This window comes from Tamandua tetradactyla, chromosome 5 (genome assembly GCF_023851605.1).
Source record: "Tamandua tetradactyla isolate mTamTet1 chromosome 5, mTamTet1.pri, whole genome shotgun sequence".
In the NCBI taxonomy this organism is placed as follows: Eukaryota; Metazoa; Chordata; class Mammalia; order Pilosa; family Myrmecophagidae; genus Tamandua; species Tamandua tetradactyla.
Window position 1 is genome coordinate 98,753,606 of NC_135331.1, and position 23,397 is coordinate 98,777,002.

At 38.6% G+C, this 23,397-nt stretch overlaps 1 pseudogene; it reads left to right on the top strand.

The window, feature by feature from the left end:
- Positions 1–9,238: 9,238 nt before the first annotated feature.
- LOC143682642 (phosphatidylinositol 4,5-bisphosphate 3-kinase catalytic subunit beta isoform-like) lies at positions 9,239–16,923 on the top strand (annotated as a pseudogene).
- Positions 16,924–23,397: the final 6,474 nt, after the last annotated feature.

Sequence of the window (23,397 nt, forward strand, 5' to 3'; positions counted from 1 at the left end):
AAAGTTAGGTGCTTATCATAAGTAGGACCTTTTGATTAAGTTAGTTCAGTTAAGGCATGGCCCACAGTGGGTTTTCATCTTTTTAAAGAAGTAATTTATAAACGGGAGGAATACTGAAGAAAGAAAGCCAAGGAAGCAAGACGCTGAAAGCACTGAAACCCAGAAGCGGAGGAGACACCAGCAGATGCCGCCATGTGCCTTGCCCTGTGACACCGGAGTCCTGGATCGCCAGCAGCCAGTCTGCAGGAAGAAGGCATTGGCTTGATGATGCCTTGAATTGTACATTTTCACAGCATCAAACTATAAGTTTATAAACTAGTAAATTCCCATAGTTAAAGCCAACGCATTTCATGGTATATGTTTTAGCAGCTTAGTGAATTAAAACACCTTCCAAAACCTTTATTATTTTTATTTTTATTATTTTTCTTTTACATTAGATCTGAAATCCATCTGGAGTTCATTTTTGTGTAAAGTGTGAGGGAGGGGTGAAGATACCTTCTTTTCCATAAATAGACATCCAATTGACATATAATGAAAAGAAAATTGCTTTCCAACTTCACAAGGGTCACTATTGCCATAAATTAGGGTCTGATATGTTTTTCTGTGCTACTGGAATCTATATTTTGTTCCATGATTGTTTTTTCCCTTATTATACCAGAACCCCACTCTGTTGTAGTTACTTTAAACTTAAATTTGAATTTGATATCTGGTACTGTAATTCTACTAGCTTTGTTCTTCTGTTTTAAGATTACCTTGCCTTTTTCTTGGCATTTTACAAATTCATGATTTTATCATCTGTTTATCAGCTTCTGTAGAAAGAAAGTCTACTGATATTTTGATCTGTGTCGCTAATAAAGAGATAAATTTGGGGGGACTGACCTTTTTAAAATAGTGAGTCTTCCAAACCATAAATATAGTATATCACTCCATTTATTTTAGTCTTCATTAATTTCTCTCAATAGCATCTTAGTATGAAGACCATACAAAATGTTTTTTGAATCATTCTTAGATATTTGAATATTTGTATTGCTTTGCAAGTGGTATCATATCTTAAATTTCCATCTCCCTTGTCCAATTGCTGACAGTAATAAAATTGATTTATTTTTCATGATGAAAAAAAAGTTAGGTGCTAATATTACCAGGGAAGTGAGGTACTTGTGGACCCCTCTGTGTTCCAGTCCTGCTCAGTTTAGGGTGTCCAAGGCACACGGGGCAGGCTAAGATAATAAAACCTCATTTTCAGGGTTTTAGTGAAAACTGAATAAAGTGCCTAAAACACGCATTATCTCTGCACCCTATCCCTACTCACCCCCTACCCTGATTCCCTTGGCTTTTTCTCCCATGAAGCCCATCTCCTCTCACCACCAGAATGACCCACACTGCACTTCCCCTCAGCCTCATCCCAGGCATTGCATGGGTTGCTCATCGAGGTGTAGCTACCCTCAGAAATGACTTGAGGAACATTACCACCATCACACCTGAACAGACTGGTGTAGATAAAAAAGAAAACAGGGTCTATAAGACAAGACAGTACTAAAAGAAGAACAATCCAGTGACTTCCATACTAAAATCAATAAAAGGCAAATTTGACAATGCAAAAATCAAATCAATAATGGGGGAAATAAACTTTAGAAATACTCCCAAATGTGAAATAAATAAAGACATGTTGAACAGCTCCAAAATATGTAGAAGGACAAGTGATGGAAATCCAACCTACAGATAATCTACAAATCAGAGGCATTCTTTTACATATACATTTTTTAATTGAGAAATATCCACATACATCCAGTCCAACCATACTATACAATCAATGACTAACAATATCATCACATAGTTGTGTGTTCTTCACCATGATCATTTTTTAGAACATTTGCATTACTCCAGAAAAAGAAAAAACAACTCATACATCACATACCCCTTACCCCTCCCTCTCATTGACCCATAGTATTGCAATATACCCAATTTTTACACTTTATCTCCTCCTATTATTTATTAATTCATTATCTTTTTTTAAAATCATCTGTCCATACCCTGGATAAAAGGAGCATCAGACACAAGGTCCCCACAGTCACAGTCACATTGTAGAAGCTCTATCATTATACAATCATCTTCAAGAATCAAGGCTACCGGAACACAGCTCTACACTTCAGGTACTTTCCTCCAGCTACTCCAATATACCTTAAACTAAAAGGGGGATATGTATATAATGCATAAGAATAACCTCCAGGATAACCTCCTGACTCCATTTGAAATCTCTCAGCTACTGAGACTTCATTTTGTCTCATTTCTCTGTTTTGGTCAAGAAGCCTTTCTCATTCTAATGATATTGGGTCCTGGCTCATCCCTAGGAATCAGGTCTCACATTGTCAGGGAGATTTACACCCTGGGAGTCAGGTACCACCTATGGTGAAGGACAGTGAGTTCACCTGCCAAGTTGGCTTAGAGAGAAAGGCCACATCAGAGCAACAAAAGAGGCTCTCCAGGGATGATTCCTAGGCATAATTATCAGTAGACTTAACCTCTCCTTTGCAAGAATAAGCTTCATAGGAGTGAGTCCCAAGATTGAGGGCTCAGACTATTGAATCGGTTGTTTCCACTGCTTGTGAGAATATCAGGATATTAGGTCACCTCCATCCACTGTGAATCACTGCCACCATAAATACCAGTGTGCAAACGTCATTTGTGTCCCCACTCTCAGTTTCTCTAGGATATATTTAGCATTGGGGTTGCAAGATCCGGAGCCTTCTGTAAACCAGCACACTGTCCTCCAGAGGGGCTGTACCTCTCAGCTTCTCTACCAACAGTGAATAAGCACATCTCTTTCTCCATGTTTTCTAGCACTTATTTCTCTCTGTTCGTTTTTAACCAATTTTATTTGCCCATCATATAATCCTGCCTAAGTAAAGAGACATGCTTTCACCACCGTAATCTGTATGAAGACATTTCCTTTTCTTCCACACAGAATCCATACCCCTCACCCATGTCGCCCTCCTGTAGACATTTAGTTTTGGCATAATACCTTTGCTACATTCAATGGACACATATGGCAATGTTACTGTCGACTAAAGACCCTAGCCTGCATTGATTGCACCTTTTCCTGTTACCATCCATTTTCAGCACCTTGCGATGCTGACATTCATTTGTTCTCCCTCATGCAGAAATGTTTTCATATTTGTATATTTAATCACAGGCCTTGTCCACTCTAGGCATTCTTAAGTTATACTGTCTCAGTCTTTATCCTCTGTCTTCCCTTTTGGTTTCATACGTGCCCCCAGCACTTTTCCCTCAATCATACTCACATTCAGCTTCATTCAGGGTATTTATATTATTGTGCTACAATCAGATAGTGTTGTGTTATCCATTTCACAAATCAGAGGTATTACTGAAATATGAAATGAAAATGAATCATAAACAATGATAAAAATTACGTTAAAAAAGAAAAAATACTCTCCAGATCTGAAAAGAGAAACATATATGAAGGTTGAAAGAATTCACCATGAACAAGGAAAAAAAATCATGAAGTTATATCAAGATTAAGAAATTTCCAGGTAAAAAATTTTAAATTTAAGTAAAACAATTCCTGCTGCCAAACAAACAGAAAAATCTTACTTGTTTCCTCCAAAAGAACTGAAATAAGCAGGACTCAGATTTCTTCTCTGCAATAACAATTGCCAAAGACAGCAGAACAATGTATAAAGAATTTCAGGGGAACGAAGTTTGACTCTAGAATTTTATACCCAAATTGACTGTTATTCAAGTTTGGAGACAACTAAAAGGTACTATCATATCTGTACATAATTTTTTTTTAATTTTCTAAGATTAGCTTTAACTCTTTTTAAAATTAAAATAATTTGATGTAGCAGATTTATAGGATATAAAAAATAGATTTAAATCATATTACCCTGAAAATGTCCCTGTGGTTAAGATTTTACCAAAAAGTTCCTTTTACCTTTTGTTCTATACCTACTCTCGGAAACTAGGTCTCACACTGTGTTTGTACCAATGTTTGCTGAAGTCAATGTTTGTCGTAGTCATTTGGCCAGCAAGAAAGGGACGCTGACACAGGGGTTTTGAAATTTTCTGACAAAGAGGAACCTGCTTGCTTTTTACAGGGGTAAGTGAGACTAAGACAGTTCCTTAAAGGGAACAATTTCCATTTCTTACGACAAACATATTCCATGCTTAAATGAATAATACATTTCTAATTTTTTATGACTTCACATATTTTGTGTTGAGGGTCAAATTCCCAGAAGACTAAGAGGGAATTTTGAATTAAATAGCCCGTGAAGGACTTCTAATTGGACTTGAATGGCACAGAAAACTGATCGCTTCTTTCCACTATCCAACCTAACGAGACAGCACATGCATGCATTTAAATTCAAATAAAATCTTTCTCCACCTGTCTCCACAACTCTCTCTGTGTACTTCAGCTAAGCAAACTGTAAACATTCTCTCTGTCCCTTATTTTTCTGAACAGTTTGGTGATCACTCTAGTATTTTAAATTCTCAAACTATTTCTCTATTATTCAGTTCTTAAGGTTTCTCATTAAATAGCCTGAGGCTTGTGACCTATGGTTCTTTTCATTTTTCTTTCAACTTGTTATTGTAGTACTATATATACAACTCAAAGTTTCCCATCCTAACCACTTTCAAGTGTACAATTCAGTGGTATTAATGAAGTTCACAAAACTGTGCTACCAACAGCGTGTGTTACCCAAACTTTTTCATGACCTCAAACAGAAACTCTGTACCCATTAAGCAATACCTCCCCATTGCCTTCATCACCCAGCCCCTGGTAACCTGTAATCTACTATCTATCTCTATGAATTTGATTATTCTAGGTATTTCATATAAGTGAAATCATATAATAGTTGTCTTTTTGTGTCTGGCTTATTTCACTCAACATGTCTTCAGCATTCATTGGCTGAGTCAAAAATTCTATTTTCATGCTCACTACTGAAGTGGCCTCATCTAGCACCATAAAGACTTATTTTTAGGATACCATTTACTTTTTGTATTTTTTTATTTGCCAAATATTATCAGCAGTACTATTTTGAAAACTTGAGCAAATTTTAACCTGTTTTTTCCTTCAGTAAGTCACTGGCACAAGTCAAATGTCTGAATCTTCATTATGGGATAAGTTGGCAGTTTCTTTCTTAACACTGAGTGGTATATTAGTTTGCAAGCTGCCAGAATGTGATACTCCAGAACTGGTACAGCTTTTAAAAGGGGGAATTTAATATGTTACAAATTTACAGTTGTAAGGAGTGAAAGTGTCCAAATTAAGGCACCAACTAGAGGTTACCTTCATTCAAGGAAGGCTGATGGGTCAGGAACACTCTGTCAGCTGGGAAGACATGTGGCTGGCATCTGCTGATCCCTTGCTCTTGGGCTCCATTGCTTTCAGCCTCTGTTCCTCTGGGAGTTCCTCACTTTACTTCTCCAGGGCTGGCTTTCATCTCTAGGCTTTCCTTGGCTCTCCCAGGTTCTGGCTTGCTTAACATCTCATGGCAACATCTGCTGGGCTCCAAGCATCTCCAAACATCCATGTCTCTGTTGTCTACATGTCCGTATCTGTGTCAGCTCTGCTGCGAAATTGCTGTCAGCTATGAAGCTTCTGTCGTTTCTGTCATTTCTGACTCCCTCCAAAATGTTTCCCTTTTGAAAGCATTACAGTAAACTTAATCAAGACCTACCTGGAATGGGTGGAGTCTCATCTCCCTCTAATCAAAGGTCACACCCACAATTGGGTATGTCACATCTTTGTAGATATAATCTAATCAACTTGTGGTATTGAATCAAGATTTAAAGAAACGGTTGTTCCAACAAGTTTGGGTCAGGATTAAAACATGGCTTTTCTAGGGTACATAATACTTGCAAACCAGCACACTTGGTTAATTAGGTATCCATTCTAACCTAACTAAAATGTATATGTGACTGTTTTTTTCTCTTGGGAAATGCAGGGTCTGGGAAATGAACCCAGATCTCCTACATGGCAGGTAATAATCCTACACTTGAGCAACCTTTGCACTGCTGTGTGTGACTTTTTTTTTTGCATGGGCAGGCACTGGGAATCAATCCCTAGTCTCCAGTATGGCAGGTGAGAACTCTGCCTGCTGGGCCACCATGGCCTGCCCATGTGTGACATTTTTTAACAATGAGATTGAGTATATTTTCTTTTCTGACACAAAGGAGAGGGTCTCACTGAGGAAGTGACAAACTGGTACGGGTGTCTCTAAGGAGGCCTCATGAGATTGATTCTGGGAATGGGAAAAACTGCAAACTAGAACCCATGGCTGCTATTGGACCCAACTAGAGCCAAGCTCACAGGATGTGGGAGCAAACGGGAAACAGTGGTTCCTGTCTCCCTTTGCCAGCCTTCCAGCCTCCCTCCAGGGCCCCTATTGACAGAGTCCAACAGGGAAACAGCTGGCAAAGAAGAATTATAGTTTGAGTTCCAACTCAAACCAGGATTGAGAAGTCTTCATCGGAAGACAACAGCTGACTCACCAACTCACTCAGACAATCAATAAACAAACACTCCAATTGTGGAACCGGCACTTTTTTTTTTATTATTGATAAAACCAATCAACACACAATATGAACATTCTTTTTTCTTTTTTGTCACATAGTTGCATATTCATCATCATGATCATTTCTTAGAACATTTGCATCAATTCAGAAAAAAAATTAAAAGAAAACAGAAAAAAATTCATACATACTATACCCCTTACCCCTCTCTTTCATTGATCACTAGCATTTCAATCCACTAAATTTATTTTAACATTTGTCCCCCTATTATTTATCTATTTTTAATCCATATGTTTTACTCATCTGTCCATAAGGTAAATAAAAGTAGCATCCAGACACAAGGTTTTCACAATCACACAGTCACATTGTGAAAGCTATATCATCATACAGTCATCATCAAGAAACACGGCTACTGGAACACAGCTCTACATTTTCAGGCAGTTCCCTCCAGCCTCTCCATTACATCTTGACTAAGAAGGTGATATCTATTTAATGGTAAGAATAACCTCCAGGATAACCTCTCAACTGTGTTTGGAATCTCTCAGCCATTGACACTTTACTTTGTCTCATTTCTCTCTTCCCCCTTTTGGTTGAGAAGGTTTTCCCAATCCCTTGCTGCTGAGTCCCAGCTCATTCTAGGATTGTTGTCCCACGTTGCCAGGAAGGTCCACACCCCTGGGAGTCATGTCCCACATAGACAGGGGGAGGGCAGTTTGCTTGTTGTGTTGGCTAAGAGAGAAAGGCCACAAAAGAGGTTCTCTTGGGGGTGACTCTCAGGACTAATTTTAAGTAGGCTTAGCCTATCCTTTGCGGGGTTAAGTTTCATATGAACAAACCTCAAGATTGGGGGCTCAGCCTATTGCTTTGGTTGTCCCCACTGCTTGTGAGAATATCAAGAATTCTCCACTTGGGGAAGTTGAATTTTCCCCTTTTCTCACCATTCCCCCAAGGAGACTTTGCAAATACTTTTTTATTCACTGTTCAAATCCTTCTGGGATTTATTGAGGCATCACTCTGGACAAACCTACAAAAACTCAAGGTTCCATGTACTTATGGTGGAACTGGAACTTTTAAGAGCCTTGCTGACAGTCACTATATCAGCCTTTGAGCATGCAAATGCTTCTACCTATTTTGAGAATGTACAATTAAATGTGAACACACTATTTTTTAATCTGGGGGAAAAACAATCTGAATACAGTACTCGTCATATGTAAAGAAAAAATATCCTTTTCTTCCTTTTCTGAACATACTTATATAGTCATGATTTTTCAGGACTCAACTTGCCTTGCTAAACTGGTGGTGTTTCAGTTTTGATGCTCACATTATCACAGTTTGGGTGGTAGGAGTCTTTTAAGGTGTCTCTTATTTCTTCATCTCCTCTTGGATGCATTCTTGCTCTCCAGCAGTAAGATGTCCCAGTCCCATCTTAAGTTCTCCTGCTCCAACATAGAATCTGCCACTCTCCTAGAATAATGATTCCTTTTAGAGGAGAACAGACATAAAAAGAAAAATCTGTGTCCTAGTGAGAACGATTAGATTGTTTCCCATGAGCACTGTCATTGCAGGGAAAAACCTACGTCTAGGTTGCAGCAATCCTGGGAGTGTTGAGTCGAGAATTTTTATAAAAACAGCAAGCTTTGTGGTTTTTTTTTTTTTTTTTGAAAGGTAGCCTTTTATTTAGGGTTCTAGGAAGTTTTGTTATTCCTTATAAACAAAACCAAAGAAATCCAAAGTTTCCAATGTAAACTGAGCAGGAAATAATAATTTTATAATCCAAAAAGACACTGAGTGAGTGAGTGCAGGCCGGGGTGGCTGGGACAGGTGAGGACACCCCGAGTCTGCAGCGGGAGGCCGTAGAGCATCTGGTAGTGTATCTTCTAATCTGAAAAAGTCTTCCATGAAAACCCTCACCTTTTAAAAATAACTAATGCCATCTGCTGTCCTAAAAGACCAAAATTGGGGGGGGGGGGCAGCATTTTGAGTTCCCACATTTTGAGCTGGTCTTTGAGCTCCAAGAGCCACCCCTGAGCGGCCCACGTACATCGTCATGCCCCGTGGATGGACCACACCCGCAGCTGTCCTGATGTGCTGGGGACACCTGGCATTGCCTTTGGCCATTCTGCCCGTTTCGTCCACAGGGCGAGGTGACCGGCGAGGACGCCTTTGCGGCGGGCAGCGCAAACCCTCGCGGGCTCGGACGCTGCGTACCCTTCTACTTCTTGACGAAACCCCACAGCTGCGCCCGGGCAAACTGGGCCGCCTGCCGCCCGCCGTGTCCGTGGCACGCGGGGAAAATGCCCGGGAGGAATGGCGGCTGCAGTGCGATCCGGAGCGGGCGGGGCCCCGGCGGCCGGGGACGACCCTGAGCTTCTCGGACGGCTCCCGCTGGGCCTTTCCGGGCGGGAGACTTGGCTGCCAGGAGGAAGCTGCGCGGTGGAGACGGCTGCGGAGGCGATGGCAGTGAGCGCGGGCGCCCCCGCCAGGGCTGTTCTTCCGCCGTCTGCTCGGGCTCCACGACGGTCCTAGCAAGCTCCGCCACCGACTTCCTCCCGCACTGGTCCGAGCAGACGCGGGTGGGAGACGATGCTCCCTCGCAGAGGGCCGGCCGGTCAGGGTCCCTCCCGTCCCATGCAGCCTGTGGAATCCAGCGGCGGGAGACAGACTCCCAAGACCTCTTGGTTTATCTCCCAAGGCCCCTTGGTTCTGAATGTGCTGCAATTTCGTAATACCTCCCGCTGTGGCACACGTCCTTGACGTCTGGGCAGTGGATTCGCAGATTGCATCTGATCGCTCCATGCTGGTGGATTTCCTTTTGCCCGCTGGGAAGTATATCCAGTTGGAGGTACCTGGAGAAGCGACCATTTCTCATATCAAGCAGATGTTATGGAAACAAGTTCCCAACCAACTCCTATATGTTTGTATGTGTGAATCAAACTCCTGTGTATGAGGATCTAGACGATGAAACAAGAAGACTCTGCGATAGACCTTTTCTTCTGACAAGAAGTTGTGACCCAGGGGAAATATTAGACTCAAAAATTGGAGTCCTTAGAGGAAAAGGTCTGTGAATTTGATGCCTTGGAGGATCCTGAAGTGAATGAGTTCTGAAGAAAACTGCACAAATCCAGTGAGGAAAAGATTCAGTCACTTGTGGGATTGTCTTGGATGGACTGGCTAAAGCAGACCTGTCTACTAGAGCATGAACCATCCATCCCTGAAAACTTAGAAGATAAGCTTTAATGGAGGAAAACTCATTGTGGCTGTTCACTTTGAAAATTTTTTTTGTCAGGATGCGCTTAACCTTCAAGTTTCTCCCAATATGAATCCTATCAAAATAAACGGGTTGGCAATTAAAAACGTTTGACTATTCATGGAAAAGAAGATTAAACCAGCCCCTGTGACAATGTATTCCAAGTCAGTGGGAGAGTGGAATACGTGTTTAGTGATCATCCACTAATTCAGTTTCGGTATATCCGAAACTGTGTAATGAACAAGACTCTGCCACCTTTTACACTCGAGGAATGCTGCAAGATCAAGAAGATATAATGAACAGGAAATGATTGCTATAGATGCTGTCATCAATCAAAATTCGCCTAACCTTCTTCCTTTACCACCAAAGAAAGCATGAATTATGCCTCATGTTGGGAAATTAATCATCCTTTCCATTTTGTTTTGGTTAAGGGAAATAACATAGAAGAAACTGTAAAAAGTTCACATCAGGGTTGGTCTTTTTCATGGTACTAAGCTCCTTTGTAAAACTGTCGTAAACTCAAATATATCACGAAAAGATTATCACATTTGGAATGAACCACTGGAATTTGTTATTAATATTTGTGATTTGCGAAGGATGGCTTGATTGTGTTTCGCTGTTTATGCAGTTTTGGATAAGGAGAAAACAAAGAAGTCAGCTAAAACTATTAATCCCTCTAAATAATAGACCATCAGGAAAGCTGGAAAAGTGCATTATCTGTAGCATGGTTAAATACAATGATTTTTTCTTTAAAGGACAGCTGAGATCTGGAGATATAATATTACACAGCTGGTCTTCATTTCCTGATGAAGTTGAAGAAATGTTGATTCCAGTGGGAACTGTTCAAACAAGTCCATATATTGAAAATGCAACAGCTTTGCATATTAAATTCTCAGAGAATAAAAAGCAACCTTATTATTACTCTCCCTTTGATAAGATTATTGAAAAGGCAGCTGAGATCACAAGCTGTGACAATGCTAATGTATCAAGTCAAGGTGGAAAAAAGTTTCTTGCTGTACTGAAAGATATCTTGAACAGGGATCCCTTATCTCAACTGTGTGAGAATGAAATGGACCTTGCCACTTTGTGGCAAGACTGCAGAGAGAATTTTCCACGGTCACTGCCAGAATTACTGCTGTCTGTCAGATGGAATAAACTTGAGGATGTTGCTCAGCTTCAGGCGCTTCTTCAGATACGGCCTGAGCTGCCCCCGGGGAAGCCCTGGAGCTTTTGGATTTCAACTATCCAGACCAGTGCTGTCAGAATATGCTGTGGACTCCTGCGACAGATGAGTGATGCAGGACTCTCTCAGTATCTTTGACAACTGGTGCAAGTTGTAAAATATGAGCCATTTCTTAATTGTGTCTCTCTCGAATCCTATTAAAAAGAGCACTTGCTAATCGAAGGACAGGGCAGTGTGCTGATTTGAATTTGTTGTGGACCCCAGAAAAGCCATGTCATTCAATCCTGATTCAATATTGCTGGGTGGAATCTTTTTTATTGTTTCCATAGAGATATGATCCACCCAATTGTGGGCAGTAACTTTTTTTAAAATTTTTTTATTGTATAATATAACATATATACAAGCGAAGAAAGAAAAAAGTAATAGTTTTCAAAGCACTCTTCAACAGGCAGTTACAGGACAAATCCCATTATCTCAGATTATTCCTTCTAGCTGCTCCAGAACATTGGAGGCTAAAAGGAATAAATTTTTTTTGTCATCACAATCGACCTTTTTTTTCTTTTTTGTGAAAAATAACTATATATACTTATAGACCCACTAGTGAATTGCCTTTACTTTTATCTATTCCCTTACATTTGAGTTCAGCCTCACTAGGTAAACATTCAGCCATGTCTAATTTCTATGTATCTCTAGGCCCCTTGTATTCTATATTATAAGCCTCTAATTTTACCTTTACCATGTCTACAAAATTGGAATCATACAGTGTCCTTTTTATGTCTGGCTTAATTTCACTCAGCATTATGCCTTCAAATCTCATCCATCTTGCCAAGTGCTTCATACTTACTGCTGCATAATATTCCATTGTATGCATATACCACATTTTGTTAATCCACTCATCTGTTGGTGGGCTCTGGGATTGTTTTCATCTCTTTGCAATTGTTAGTTATATTGCTACGAACTTTGGTGTGCAAATTTCTGTTTGTTTCATTGCTTTCAGCAGGTGGATTATGTTTCTTCATTCTGCCAATCTGTACCTTTTAAATTAGTAAATTCAGTCCATTAACATTCAAAATTTACTGTAAAGGCAGTTCTTGAATCCACCATTTTATATTTGGATTTTATCTGTTAGAACTATATATTCTTTCCCCACTTTCTTTTTTTTTATTATGTAACTTACCCTTACTGGTATCCTTAAATTTTGTGCCCTCCGCCAAACCTCCCTCCTTTGTCTTTTTTTCAGCCAACAGAACTCCCTTTTTGTATTTATTGTAGAGCCAGTTTCTTGTTGACAAATTTTCTCTATGTTTGTCTATCTGTGAAAATGTTCAGTTCCTTCTTAGTTCTGAAGAATTTGATTAGGTATAGAATTCTTCACTGAAAGATTTCCTCTTTCAGATTCTTAAATATGGCTTCTCACCTACATTACATAGTGGCAGTTGAGTAGTCAAAATCAAGCTTTTGAGGTTTCCCTTGTATGTAGTAGATTGTTTTTTTTCGTATTGCTTTCAGGATTTTCTGCTTCTCTTCAACAGTTGACCGTCTGATTAGTGTGTGTCTTGAGGATGGCTTATTTGGATTCATTCTTTTTGGATTTTGCTGGGGTTCTTTGACTTGCATATTTATATACTTTGTAGAGGTTGGTAAATTTCCCCCAATTATGTCCTCAAGTATTCTTTCTAGCCCGTTACTCTTTTATTCCTCTTCAGGAACACTAATAATTATTATATTTATGCACTTTATTTTTCCATCATTTCCCTGAAATCCAATTCAAATTTTTACAACTTTTTTTCCATTTACTCTTTTGTATTTACAAAATCACTTGCAAACTGTTCAGTTTAACAGGAAGATGCTATGATTATAAACAAAAATACACCTAATAGCAGAGCCCCAAAATGTATGAATCAAATACTGCCAAAATTGAAGGGAGAAATTGGTGATTCTACCAGAGGTAGGAGATTTTAACACACTACTTTCCATTATGGATCAAACATCTAATCATAAAATCAAAGGAAGTATAGGACTTGAATTTTAACACTAAACCAACTATTTAACAGACTCACATAGAACACTATCCTCCACAGAAATATTTTTCTTGAGTATGCATGAACATTTTTCAGGATAGATCATATGTTCAGTCACCAAACAAGTTTCAATAAATTGAAAAATATGAAAATCATATAATACATATCCTCTGACTACAAGTCAAGAAATGTATGTTTTCCAAGTCCAATGGAATGAAGCTGGAAATCTATAATAGAGGAAAAATGAAAACTCACAAATATGTTAAATTAAAAAGCATACTCCTTTATCTGCAATGCAGAAGATTCAGGTTCATTTCCCAGCCCATGCACTTCTGAAAAAACAAACAATTAAAACAACCAGGAAAACAAAACAAAACAAAACATAAATCAACAAATAGTACTCCAGTAATGGAATACTCACATGCAAATATAATAATAAAATGTGGCACCAACATACAGCATACAAAAAATTGGCATACTTTTTACTAATTGGATAATGGTAAAATCAGAAGCAAAATTAGGGAACTTCTCAAGGCAAAGGAAAATGAAAATACAGCACAACAAAACTTATGGGATTCAGTGAAGGCAGTGCTAAGAGGGAAGTTTATAGCTCAAATTTGTACAAGAGAAAGGACAACGACTTCAAACCAGAGACCTAAGACCAAAATTTGAAGAAATAAGAAAAGAAGAGCAAACTAAACCTATGTGAGCAGAAGAAAAGAAATAACAAAGATTAGAGCAGAGATAAATGGAAGATATAACAAAACAAAAGCAATAGATTCAACAAAGCCAAAGTTGGCTCTTTGAAAGGGTCATAAAGTTGGCGATCCTTCAGCCAAACTGACAAATGATGAAAAAAGCACAAATAACAAAAATCATAAATGAAAAGGGGGACATTATCCTGAGCCTGTATAAATTAGAAGAAATTTAAGGAGATGCTATGAAAAACATCAATAAATTAGATAACCTAGATGAAATGGACAGATGCTTAGAAATATACAAGCTACCTGCTGACTTAGGAAGAAATGGAAGAAATAAATAAATGTGTTATCATAAATGGATTGAATTAGTAATCTAAATCTTCCCGAAAAAGAAAAACCCAGAACCATTTTCACAGGGGAAAACTACTAAACATTCCAACTGCAATCCTTCTCGATCTCCCAAAAAATGAAGAGGGGAGAACATTATCTCAATCATTCTACAATGATCATTTCATTATCACACCAAAGCTCAATAAAATTATCACAGAAATAAAAACTACAGACCAATATCTCTTATGAAAATAGTTTAAAAATCCTTAATAAAACATAAGCAAATGTCAACTTGATAAAAGGTATATGTAAGAATCCCTACTTAACATCTTAGTCAATGGTGAAATGCTGAAAGCTTTCCCTCTAAGATCAGGAATAAGGAAGGATACCCATTGTCATCATTGTTATACAACACTGTACTGCAAGTTCTTGCCAGGGTATATAGGCAAGAAAAAATTGGACACTGAAGTTCGAAATTAAGTAAAGTTTTCCCTATTCACAAAAGATATGATCCTACATAAATTCTGAAAAATCCATGGCAAATTTCTTAGAACTAATGAATTTATTCAACAAAGTAGTAGGGTACAAGATTCTTGTGCAAAACTCAGTACTGTTTTTATACACAAGCGATCAATGATTGGAAGAAATACAAAAAAAAGAATTCCACTCATACTAGCAACTAAGAGAGTCAAGTATTGAGGATAAATCCTACCTTGGATGTAAAAGTCTTGTACACAAATAACTAGAGAATATTGCTAAGACAAATAAGACCTAAGCAAATGGAAGGAAATTCTGTGTTAATTGATTGGCAGACTAAATATTGTAAACATGTCAGTATTACCAAAATCAGTTTATAGTATCAACAAACAAGTTTTCCACAACTTTTTTTGCACAAATGGAAAATCCAGTCATTCAACTTCCTGTTGTGATGTGATTTTATTTAGAAAGAGTCACACACCAATCTGTTGTAAGTATGAAATAATGTCTTACAGACATAATAATTAAATAACATTTTAATTATTCCAAAATAAAAAACACAGCTTCTCAAAAACTTTAAAAAAAAAAAACTATATACAAAAAAGCAATAAATTTCAAAGCACAGCGCAACAATTAGTTGTAGAACAGATTTCAGAGTTTAGTATGGGTTACAATTCTCAACTTTAGGTTTTTACTTCTAGCTGCTATAAGATACTGGAGACTAAAAGAAATATCAATATAATGATTCAGCAAGCATGCTCGTTTGTTAAACCCTACCTTCTCATTATAACTCCACCATCACCTTTGGTCTTTCTCCGAGGGCAGTAACTTTTGATGATGTGGTTTCCATGGAGATGTGTCAACACCCACTCAAGGTAGCATTGCTTGCTGGAGCCCCTTAAGAGGGAACAATTTTGGAAAAAGCTTTAGAGCAACCAGAGACACGAGAGCCTATGCAACCAGATACCTTTGGAGATGGAAAAGGAAGATGGCCCTGGGGGAGCATCGTGAAACAAGAAGCTGGGAAAGAAAGCTAGCAGACTTCGCCATGTGCCCTTCCAGCTGCAAGAGAAACCCCAAACTTCATCGGCCTTTCTTGAGTGAAGGTAACCTCTTGTTGGTGCCTTAATTTGGACGTTTTGCTAGCCTTGCCTTAATTTGGACATTTTCATGACCTTAGAACCGTAAACTTGCAACTTAATAAATTCCCCTTTTTAAAAACCATTGTTTCTGGTGTATCACATTCTGGCAGCTTGTAAATTAGAACAGACAGTTTCTGTTTTTGGCATCTTGCACATTCCTATTGTCTCAGTATAATTTGGTGTCATCCTTGAAGCTACTGCTGGGGAAGCATAGGCCACATGAAAGTGCTTTTCAAGCAGATTGAAGCACTTAATAAGTTAAAAACTTTAAATAGTTTAATCAAGCTGAATGCAATGAAACTGAACAGAGCCAAAAGGAAGGAGACCATGTACACCTGCCTAAAACAGAATGCTTATTGGGAAGCCCTCTCTGACCTACAGTCACCTCTGAACCCAAGTGTCATACTCTCAGAACTCTGTTAAAAATTACAAATACATGGATTCCAAAATGAACTTTTGTGGCTGGTCTGTAACAATAAGGTGTTTGGTGAGGATTCAGTTGGAGTGATTTTTTAAAATGGAGATGACCTAAGACAGGATATGTTGGCACTCCAAACACTGCAGTAAATAATGAATTTACTCTGGAAAGACACTGGTTCAGATCTTTGGATGCTACCTTACAGCTGTTTAGCAACAGGAGAGTATTCTGGCCTCACCTCTGAAACAATTGCCGATATTCAACTGAACAGTAGCAACGTGGCTGGCGCAGCAGCCTTCAACAAAGACACCCTTCTGAACTGACTTAAAGGACAATTCTGAGAATGACCTTGACCAATCCATTGAGGAGTTTACTGTGTCCTGTGCTGGCTACTGTGTAGCTTCTTATGTCCTTAGGATTGGTGACAGACATAGTGACAACATCATGGTCAAGAAAACTGATCAGCTCTTTCACATTGCCTTTGGACATATTCTAGAAAACTTCAAGTCTAAATTTGGCATTAAAAGGGAACGAATGCCTTTTATTCTATGATTTCATGCATGTCATTCAATAAGGAAAAACAGGAAACAGAGAAGTTTGGCAGTTTCTGCCAGTGTTGTGAGGATGCATATCTAATTTTAAGGCGGCGTGGGAGTCTCCTCATTGCTGTTTGCACTGATGTTGACTGCAGGGCTTCCTGCACTTACCTCAGTCAAGGATAATCAGCATCTCAAGGACTCTTTTGCCTTAGGGAATAGTGAAGAAGAAAAACTCAAACAATTTAAGCAAGACCATGATGAGGCTCTCAGGGAAGGCTGGGCAGCTAAAGTGAACTGGATGACCCACACAGTTTGGAAAGATCACAAATCTTAATGATCAGCCTTTGCTCCTAACATATTTGTTGGTTTCATTTAGTTTTCATTTTGCACTTGTACTAAATTGAAGATGATTCTGCCAGAGATGTTATAAAGGAAATGAAACCCTGGAACTCAGAATTAAAATAAGAACAAGGCATCCCACTGAATCTAACCTGAACAATCCCCGATGACCACCTTTGCTTTTTGAATGCTCCACCAAAACTCCTAATGAAAACTATCAACGTTATGGATAATCATTTCCTGCAGATTTTGCATGCCAAGGAATGCTACTAGAGATGTTTTCTCTGTCTTTTTTTTTTCTATTAATGTGTTTGGTACTTTTACAGAAAGGTGTAAATACTTTTTTTTCCAATTTTGTGATCAAGTATTACCACTTAGCCAATTTATCCACACCTTGGGGCTGATGCTATTCTTACTTTCCAAACAAGGCTTAAAAGAAATAAGGCTTATCTTCCCTTTTAAAACTGTGTAAATTTAAAATTATGATATAATTTGAAATTATGATTCTTTTTCAAAATATATATTTTAAATCTGTGAAAACCTGCTCATGCTTCTGTTAATATTTATCTTCCATGATAGTGTCATTCCATCCATACTTGCTGAAAATCTATTGATGAGGCAAAAAATATATATATATAATATATGCTGTGTTTATATTTATAACATTTCTAGTAGGAGTTCTATATAAAAAGATGTTTCTTTATTGTTTTTTTTTCAGCCTGAGCTCTAAAGTTTTACAAAAAGCAGAGCTTTTCCTTAAGTTACTTTTCAGTTAGCTAATTGTGTGATCCAATTCTTCCAGCTGCTTCTATAATAAAGCATATATTACTACTGTTTTTACATATCTGTGAAAGAGTTTGCTTCATAGAGCATGATACTTGAGCAAATCTATCCAAGAAAGAAAGCATGTTTTAAAAGAATGATTCTATTTATGGAATAAACTCCAGACATGAAATTCAATATTTTATTAAAATGACAGCTTTTCTTACTGTATTTATTAAAATGTGTAGTAATGTGATTTTTCAAGGCTATTCATTCAAGTTGAAATGGTTGCATGCCATACAGGATTCTTTAATTTATTTTAAAAGTACCATATCTCGGGTTCAGTTCCCAGTGCCTGCCCATGTAAAATAAATAAATGAATGAATGAATGAAACCATATATTTAGGGTGCTAGATGGCAAATAAATTAATATGTGCAATAGGAACTAATGGTTTGAATGCATAAATGGACAATGTTTCTGAGTACTGGCAACATCCAGGAAAACTACTACTTATTCTCCAACGATTACTGAGGGCTCGCAATCCTCTCAGGAACTGAATGTTTGCCCTGTGACTGAGTTTTCTGTAGGAATTTTATTAAAGATTTTATGCTTTTATTGTCCTTCTTAATGTTCTCAATCAAATAAATGAGTGTTCTGATTTAAAAAATAAAGAAAGAAAATGCTGGGTGACCCTTCAATGGAGAAAAGTGTCGATTTAGCAGCTTACTCTGCAGATAATAAGAAACCACACAGTGTTGAGGTTGATGTGGATACTAAGAGGTGAGGTTTGCCCCCAAGGCAATTAAGGTAATTAATCTTTTTACCTTGAGGGATCATTAATTAGTAGTTCTGAAAAAGAAAAACAAAAGGTAGATTGGAAGAGGGAACCAAGGGAGAAAAGATCCTACAATTTAACATTAAGCTATCTCTGGCCTTCAATACAGCATGGGGTTGTTGTGGACTTTCCTCTCTCTATGCCCTTCTGAGTGTCACTGTCAGCAAAGTTAGAGGCTGCACACCTTTACCCTATCCATGCACATGCACACACACACACACAGGCACACACACACGCACGAGAGCCACCCATGTCAACAGCTCTTCAGCCTGGCAAAGGGCAGACTTCCTTTCTCCTCCATTCTGCAAGCCTGATGAGGTTGAAACACTGGAAGAGGAGGGGAGGGAAAAACACCTGTCAAAGTCCAAAAAATGAGATGATATAAAACAACCAGGGCAAAGAACTGACATTATTTCTGGAAGCTGACCTCAAGTTTAACTTCACTGTCGCATATTTGGTATTTAATCTGATATTTCCCCTAAAGTACTAACTGCTCTTCCTGGAAGTATCTAGGCAAGACCAAGAGAAAAGCTGCCGCTGCTCCTACAGACCACGAACCTCCTCCCAGGACCCATCAGTTAGGCTGGCATTTAAAGCAGCTGGAGGCATTTAAAGCAGATCTCCTTGTGTAGTTGGTTTAGGTCTTTGTAGGTTTGAAGCTATTATATAACCCAAAAAAGCCATGTTTCTTTAATCCTCATTCAATATCTCTGGTGGAGATCTCTGTTTCCGTGGAGATGTGACCCACCCAACTGTGGGTGGTAATTTTTGATTAGGTGGTTTCCATGGAGATGTGTCTCCACTCATTCAAGGTCGGGTTGCTTACTAGAGCCCTTAAAGAGGGAACTATTTTGGAAAAAGCTTTAGAGTTGACAAAGCCCACACAGCCAGAGACCTCTGGAGATGTAGAAGGAAAATGTCCCAGGGGAAGCCTTATGAAATGAGGAGGAAAAGATAGCAGATGCCATGTGCCCTCCCAGCTGAGAGAGAAACCCCAAACATGGCACTTTCTTTGGAATTAAGGTATCTTTCTCTGGATGCCTAATTTGAACATTTTCATAGCCTTAGAACTATAAACTTGCAACTTAGTACATTTCCTTTTTAAAAGCCATTCTGTGAGGTGGGGAAAGATGGCAGCTTAGTGAGGCATGGAATTTAGTTCATTCTCCAAAGCATCGAGTAAATAGCCAGGAACAGTACAGAACTGCTGGAGCCACATCAGTGACCAGACACATGGCGTACACCAGTCTGGACAAGCTGGACTGGCTGAGAACCCACAAGGAACTGTAAATCCCCCAAGCCATGGAGGCCAGCCCTCCCCCCAAGGGGAAAGGAAACAGACTTTACTGGCAGCAAAGGCTTACCTCAGCCAAGCTCCAATTGCAGAATTAATTAACAAATTTTGACTACTGAAAATAGGCCCCCAGCTAAGACAAACCTGGATTAAGAGAAAAAGGTACTAGGAATTTTGCCCTGGCAGAGAGGGGGCAAGTCTGGCAGGGGAGGAAAAAAAAAAAAGAAATTTATTGAGTGAGGCAGAACAAAATATTTGCAAAGGGCTGGACCACCAAAAAAGAGGGCATATAGAGCCTGGAGATACATAGAGCCACTTACCAACTAAAGCTCTTGATTGACAAAACCAGAGGAGCAGGGGTCCTCCTCTGAAAAGGACATTTTCTTTTTCTTTTCTTTGTTTTTTTTTTTTGCTTTGTCTCTACTACTTAACAGCTCACTAGATAGAACTGCAAGTCTTCTCAGTTTCAAGCACTGCCCCAGGCAAGGGTGGAATTAAGCTTGTCTGAGAGACAAAGTAACTAGTCAGGTGAAAGGAGCTAAATTCCTAAAGGCTGTACCTTCCCCAAGAGAAAGTTGAGGCCCAGCTCAAGTGGAATCCCTCCCTCAAGGAATACAGGCCCCAGGAACTAGAAAACTGAAGCAATTAATGCCAACCTCCATTCTCACCTTTGTCTCAACCCCACCCCAGGCAGGGAGTCTGCTGAAGTTAAAGGCACCACACCACTTTACACTGGTGGAAAGCTGTGGGCATACAAGTGCCACATACTGGGCAGGATAGGAAAAAAACAGAGTCTAAAGGCTTCATAGGAAAGCAGGTCAACCTGGTGGGTCTCACCTCAGAAAAAATTGATGCATGTGACTCCTGCTGAGAGGAGGCCAGTCCAGTCTGGGAAAATCAGACTGAGACCCTCCTCAAAAAAATAAATAAATGGCTCCATATAGGCAAGGCAAGAAACAGAAAAATAAGGAATGTAAAATTCTGATCAGTTAAACAGGACCTATGCTAGAGGTCTAGAATAAGTTGAAGTGAATGTCAAAGAACAGATAGAGAACAAAGCCATCCAGCAAGAAAATCCTAGGTAAAAGACTGAAAACAACCTCCAGAATAAACTAATTAAGGAAATCAAATGCCTAGATGCCAGCAAAAAATAAGAATCATATTAGGAAAATCGAAGATATGGCCCAGTCAAAGGAATAATTCAACAATTCAAATGAGACACAGGATTTGAAACAACTAATTCAGGGTGTTCAAACAGACATGGAAAATCTCATCAAAAATCAAATCAGTGCATTGAGGGAGGATATAAATAAGGCACTGGCTGAATAAAAAGAGGAAATTAAAAGTTTGAAAAAACAAACTACAGAACTTATGGGAATGAAAGGCACAGTAGATGAAATGAAAAAAAAAAGCAAACCTACAGTAATAGATTTGAAGAGACAGAAGAAAGAATTAGTGAACTAGAGGGCTGGACATCTAAAATCCAACACACAAAAGAAAATATATGGAAAAGAATAGAAAAATATAAGCAGGGAATTGAATGACAACATGAAGTGCATGAATATATGTGGTGTGAGTGTCCCAGAAGGAGAAGAGAAGGGAAAAGAAGGCAAAAGACTAATGGAGGAAATAAACACTGAAAATTTGCCATCTGTTATTAAAGGCATAAAATTACAGATCCAAGAAGTGCAACATACCCCAAACAGAATAGATCCAAATAGACATACTCCAAGACACTAATCAGACTGTCAGATGTCAGAAAAAGAGAATTTTGAAAACAAGAGAAAAGCAATCCATCACATACAAGGGAAGCCCTATAAGACAATGCATGGATTTCTCACAGAAACAGTGGAGACAGGAAGGCATTAGTATGTTATATTTACAGTTCTAAAAGAGAGAAACTGACAACCAAGAATTCTATGGGAAGCAAAACTGTCCTTAAAAAATGAGGGGGGGTGAGGTGCAAGAGTAGTTCAGTGATAGAATTCTCACCTGCCATGTGGCAGATTCAATCCCAACTATGCATTTCCCCCTCCCCCCCCAAAAAATCAACAAATGGTGCTGCAATAATAGGACAGTCACATGGAAAAATAATGAAATATGACCCCCACCATACAGAATGCCAAAAAAAAATCAGACAAAAAAAATCACTAAAGAGAATTTGTGACCAAGAGAATGGCTCTACAACAAATGCTAAAGGGAACACTACAGATAGATAGGAAAAGGCAAGAGAGAGAGGGGTGGAGAAGATTGTTGTTGGCCGCTGTTATGACCCTAAGGAATGTTAAAGTAAAATGAGAGAGAGACTGGGATTGGGGATCTGAAGCTTTAGCAGTAAAGACAACAGACAACTTTATTCTTAACTAGTTCCTGCTTCTATACCGCAGGATTTTAGGTGACTAAAAGCATGCATACATTTCGTGAAAAAAAAAGAGTGCCTACTTATCAGTATATTACTCTCTACACATAAGAGATAGCTAACAAGACCTTGGGGTTTAAGAAAAAACAAACATTCTCTCCCTCTCAGACTGTCCTCCAATTAAGCAGATAAAAATCTCCACAGTTTATTGCCGATGCTGATGCCGAAGCCAGGTGCTCCCAATAAATTCCACAGGTTTTCTATTAACCCCGGCTCCTACAGATTGTAGAAATGAAGACAATCAGTAAAGGTAAAAAGAAAAAAAATTAGATACGACATATAATTAGATGTGACATATAAAATCCAAAAGGCAAAATGGTAGAAGAAAGTACTGCCCATACAGTAATAACACTAAATGTTGATGGATTAAACTCTCCAATCAAAAGACATAGACTGGCAGAATGGATTAAAAAGTAGGATCCATCTATATGCTGTCTACAGGAGACACATTTTGTACCCAAAGAAAAAAATAGGTTGAAAATGAAAGGTTGGGAAACAATATTTCATGCAAACAACAATGAGAAAAGAGCAGGAACAGCTATACTAATATCCAACAACTTAGTCTTCAAATGTAAAACAATTAAAAGAGACAAAGAAGAACACTATGCATTAATAAAAGGAACAATTCAACAAGAAAACATAAGATCATCAATATTTAAGCACCAAGCCAGAGTGATCCAAAATACATGAGGCAAACACTGAAGGGAGAAAGGGACACCTCTCCATAATAGTTGCAGACTCCAACTACTCTCTCTCATCAATGGATAGAAATTCTAGACAGAGGATCAATAAAGAAACAGAGAATTTAAATAACACAATAAATGTACTAAACTTAACAGACATTTACAGAATATTACACTGCACAACAGAAGGAGACATCTTTTTCTCAAGTGCTCATGGATCATTCTCAGGGATAGACCATATCTTGGATCACAAAGTAAGTCTCAAAAAATTTAAAAAGATTGAAGTCATACAAAACACGTGCCTAAGCTGGAAATCAATAACAAGCAGAGGGCCAAAAAATTCATAAATCAATGGAGGTTAAACAATACACTCTTAAACAAACAGTGGGTCAAGAAAGAAATTACAAGAGAAATCAGTAAATACCTCGAGGCAAATGAAACAAAAACACAACATAGAAAAATTTATGGGATGCAG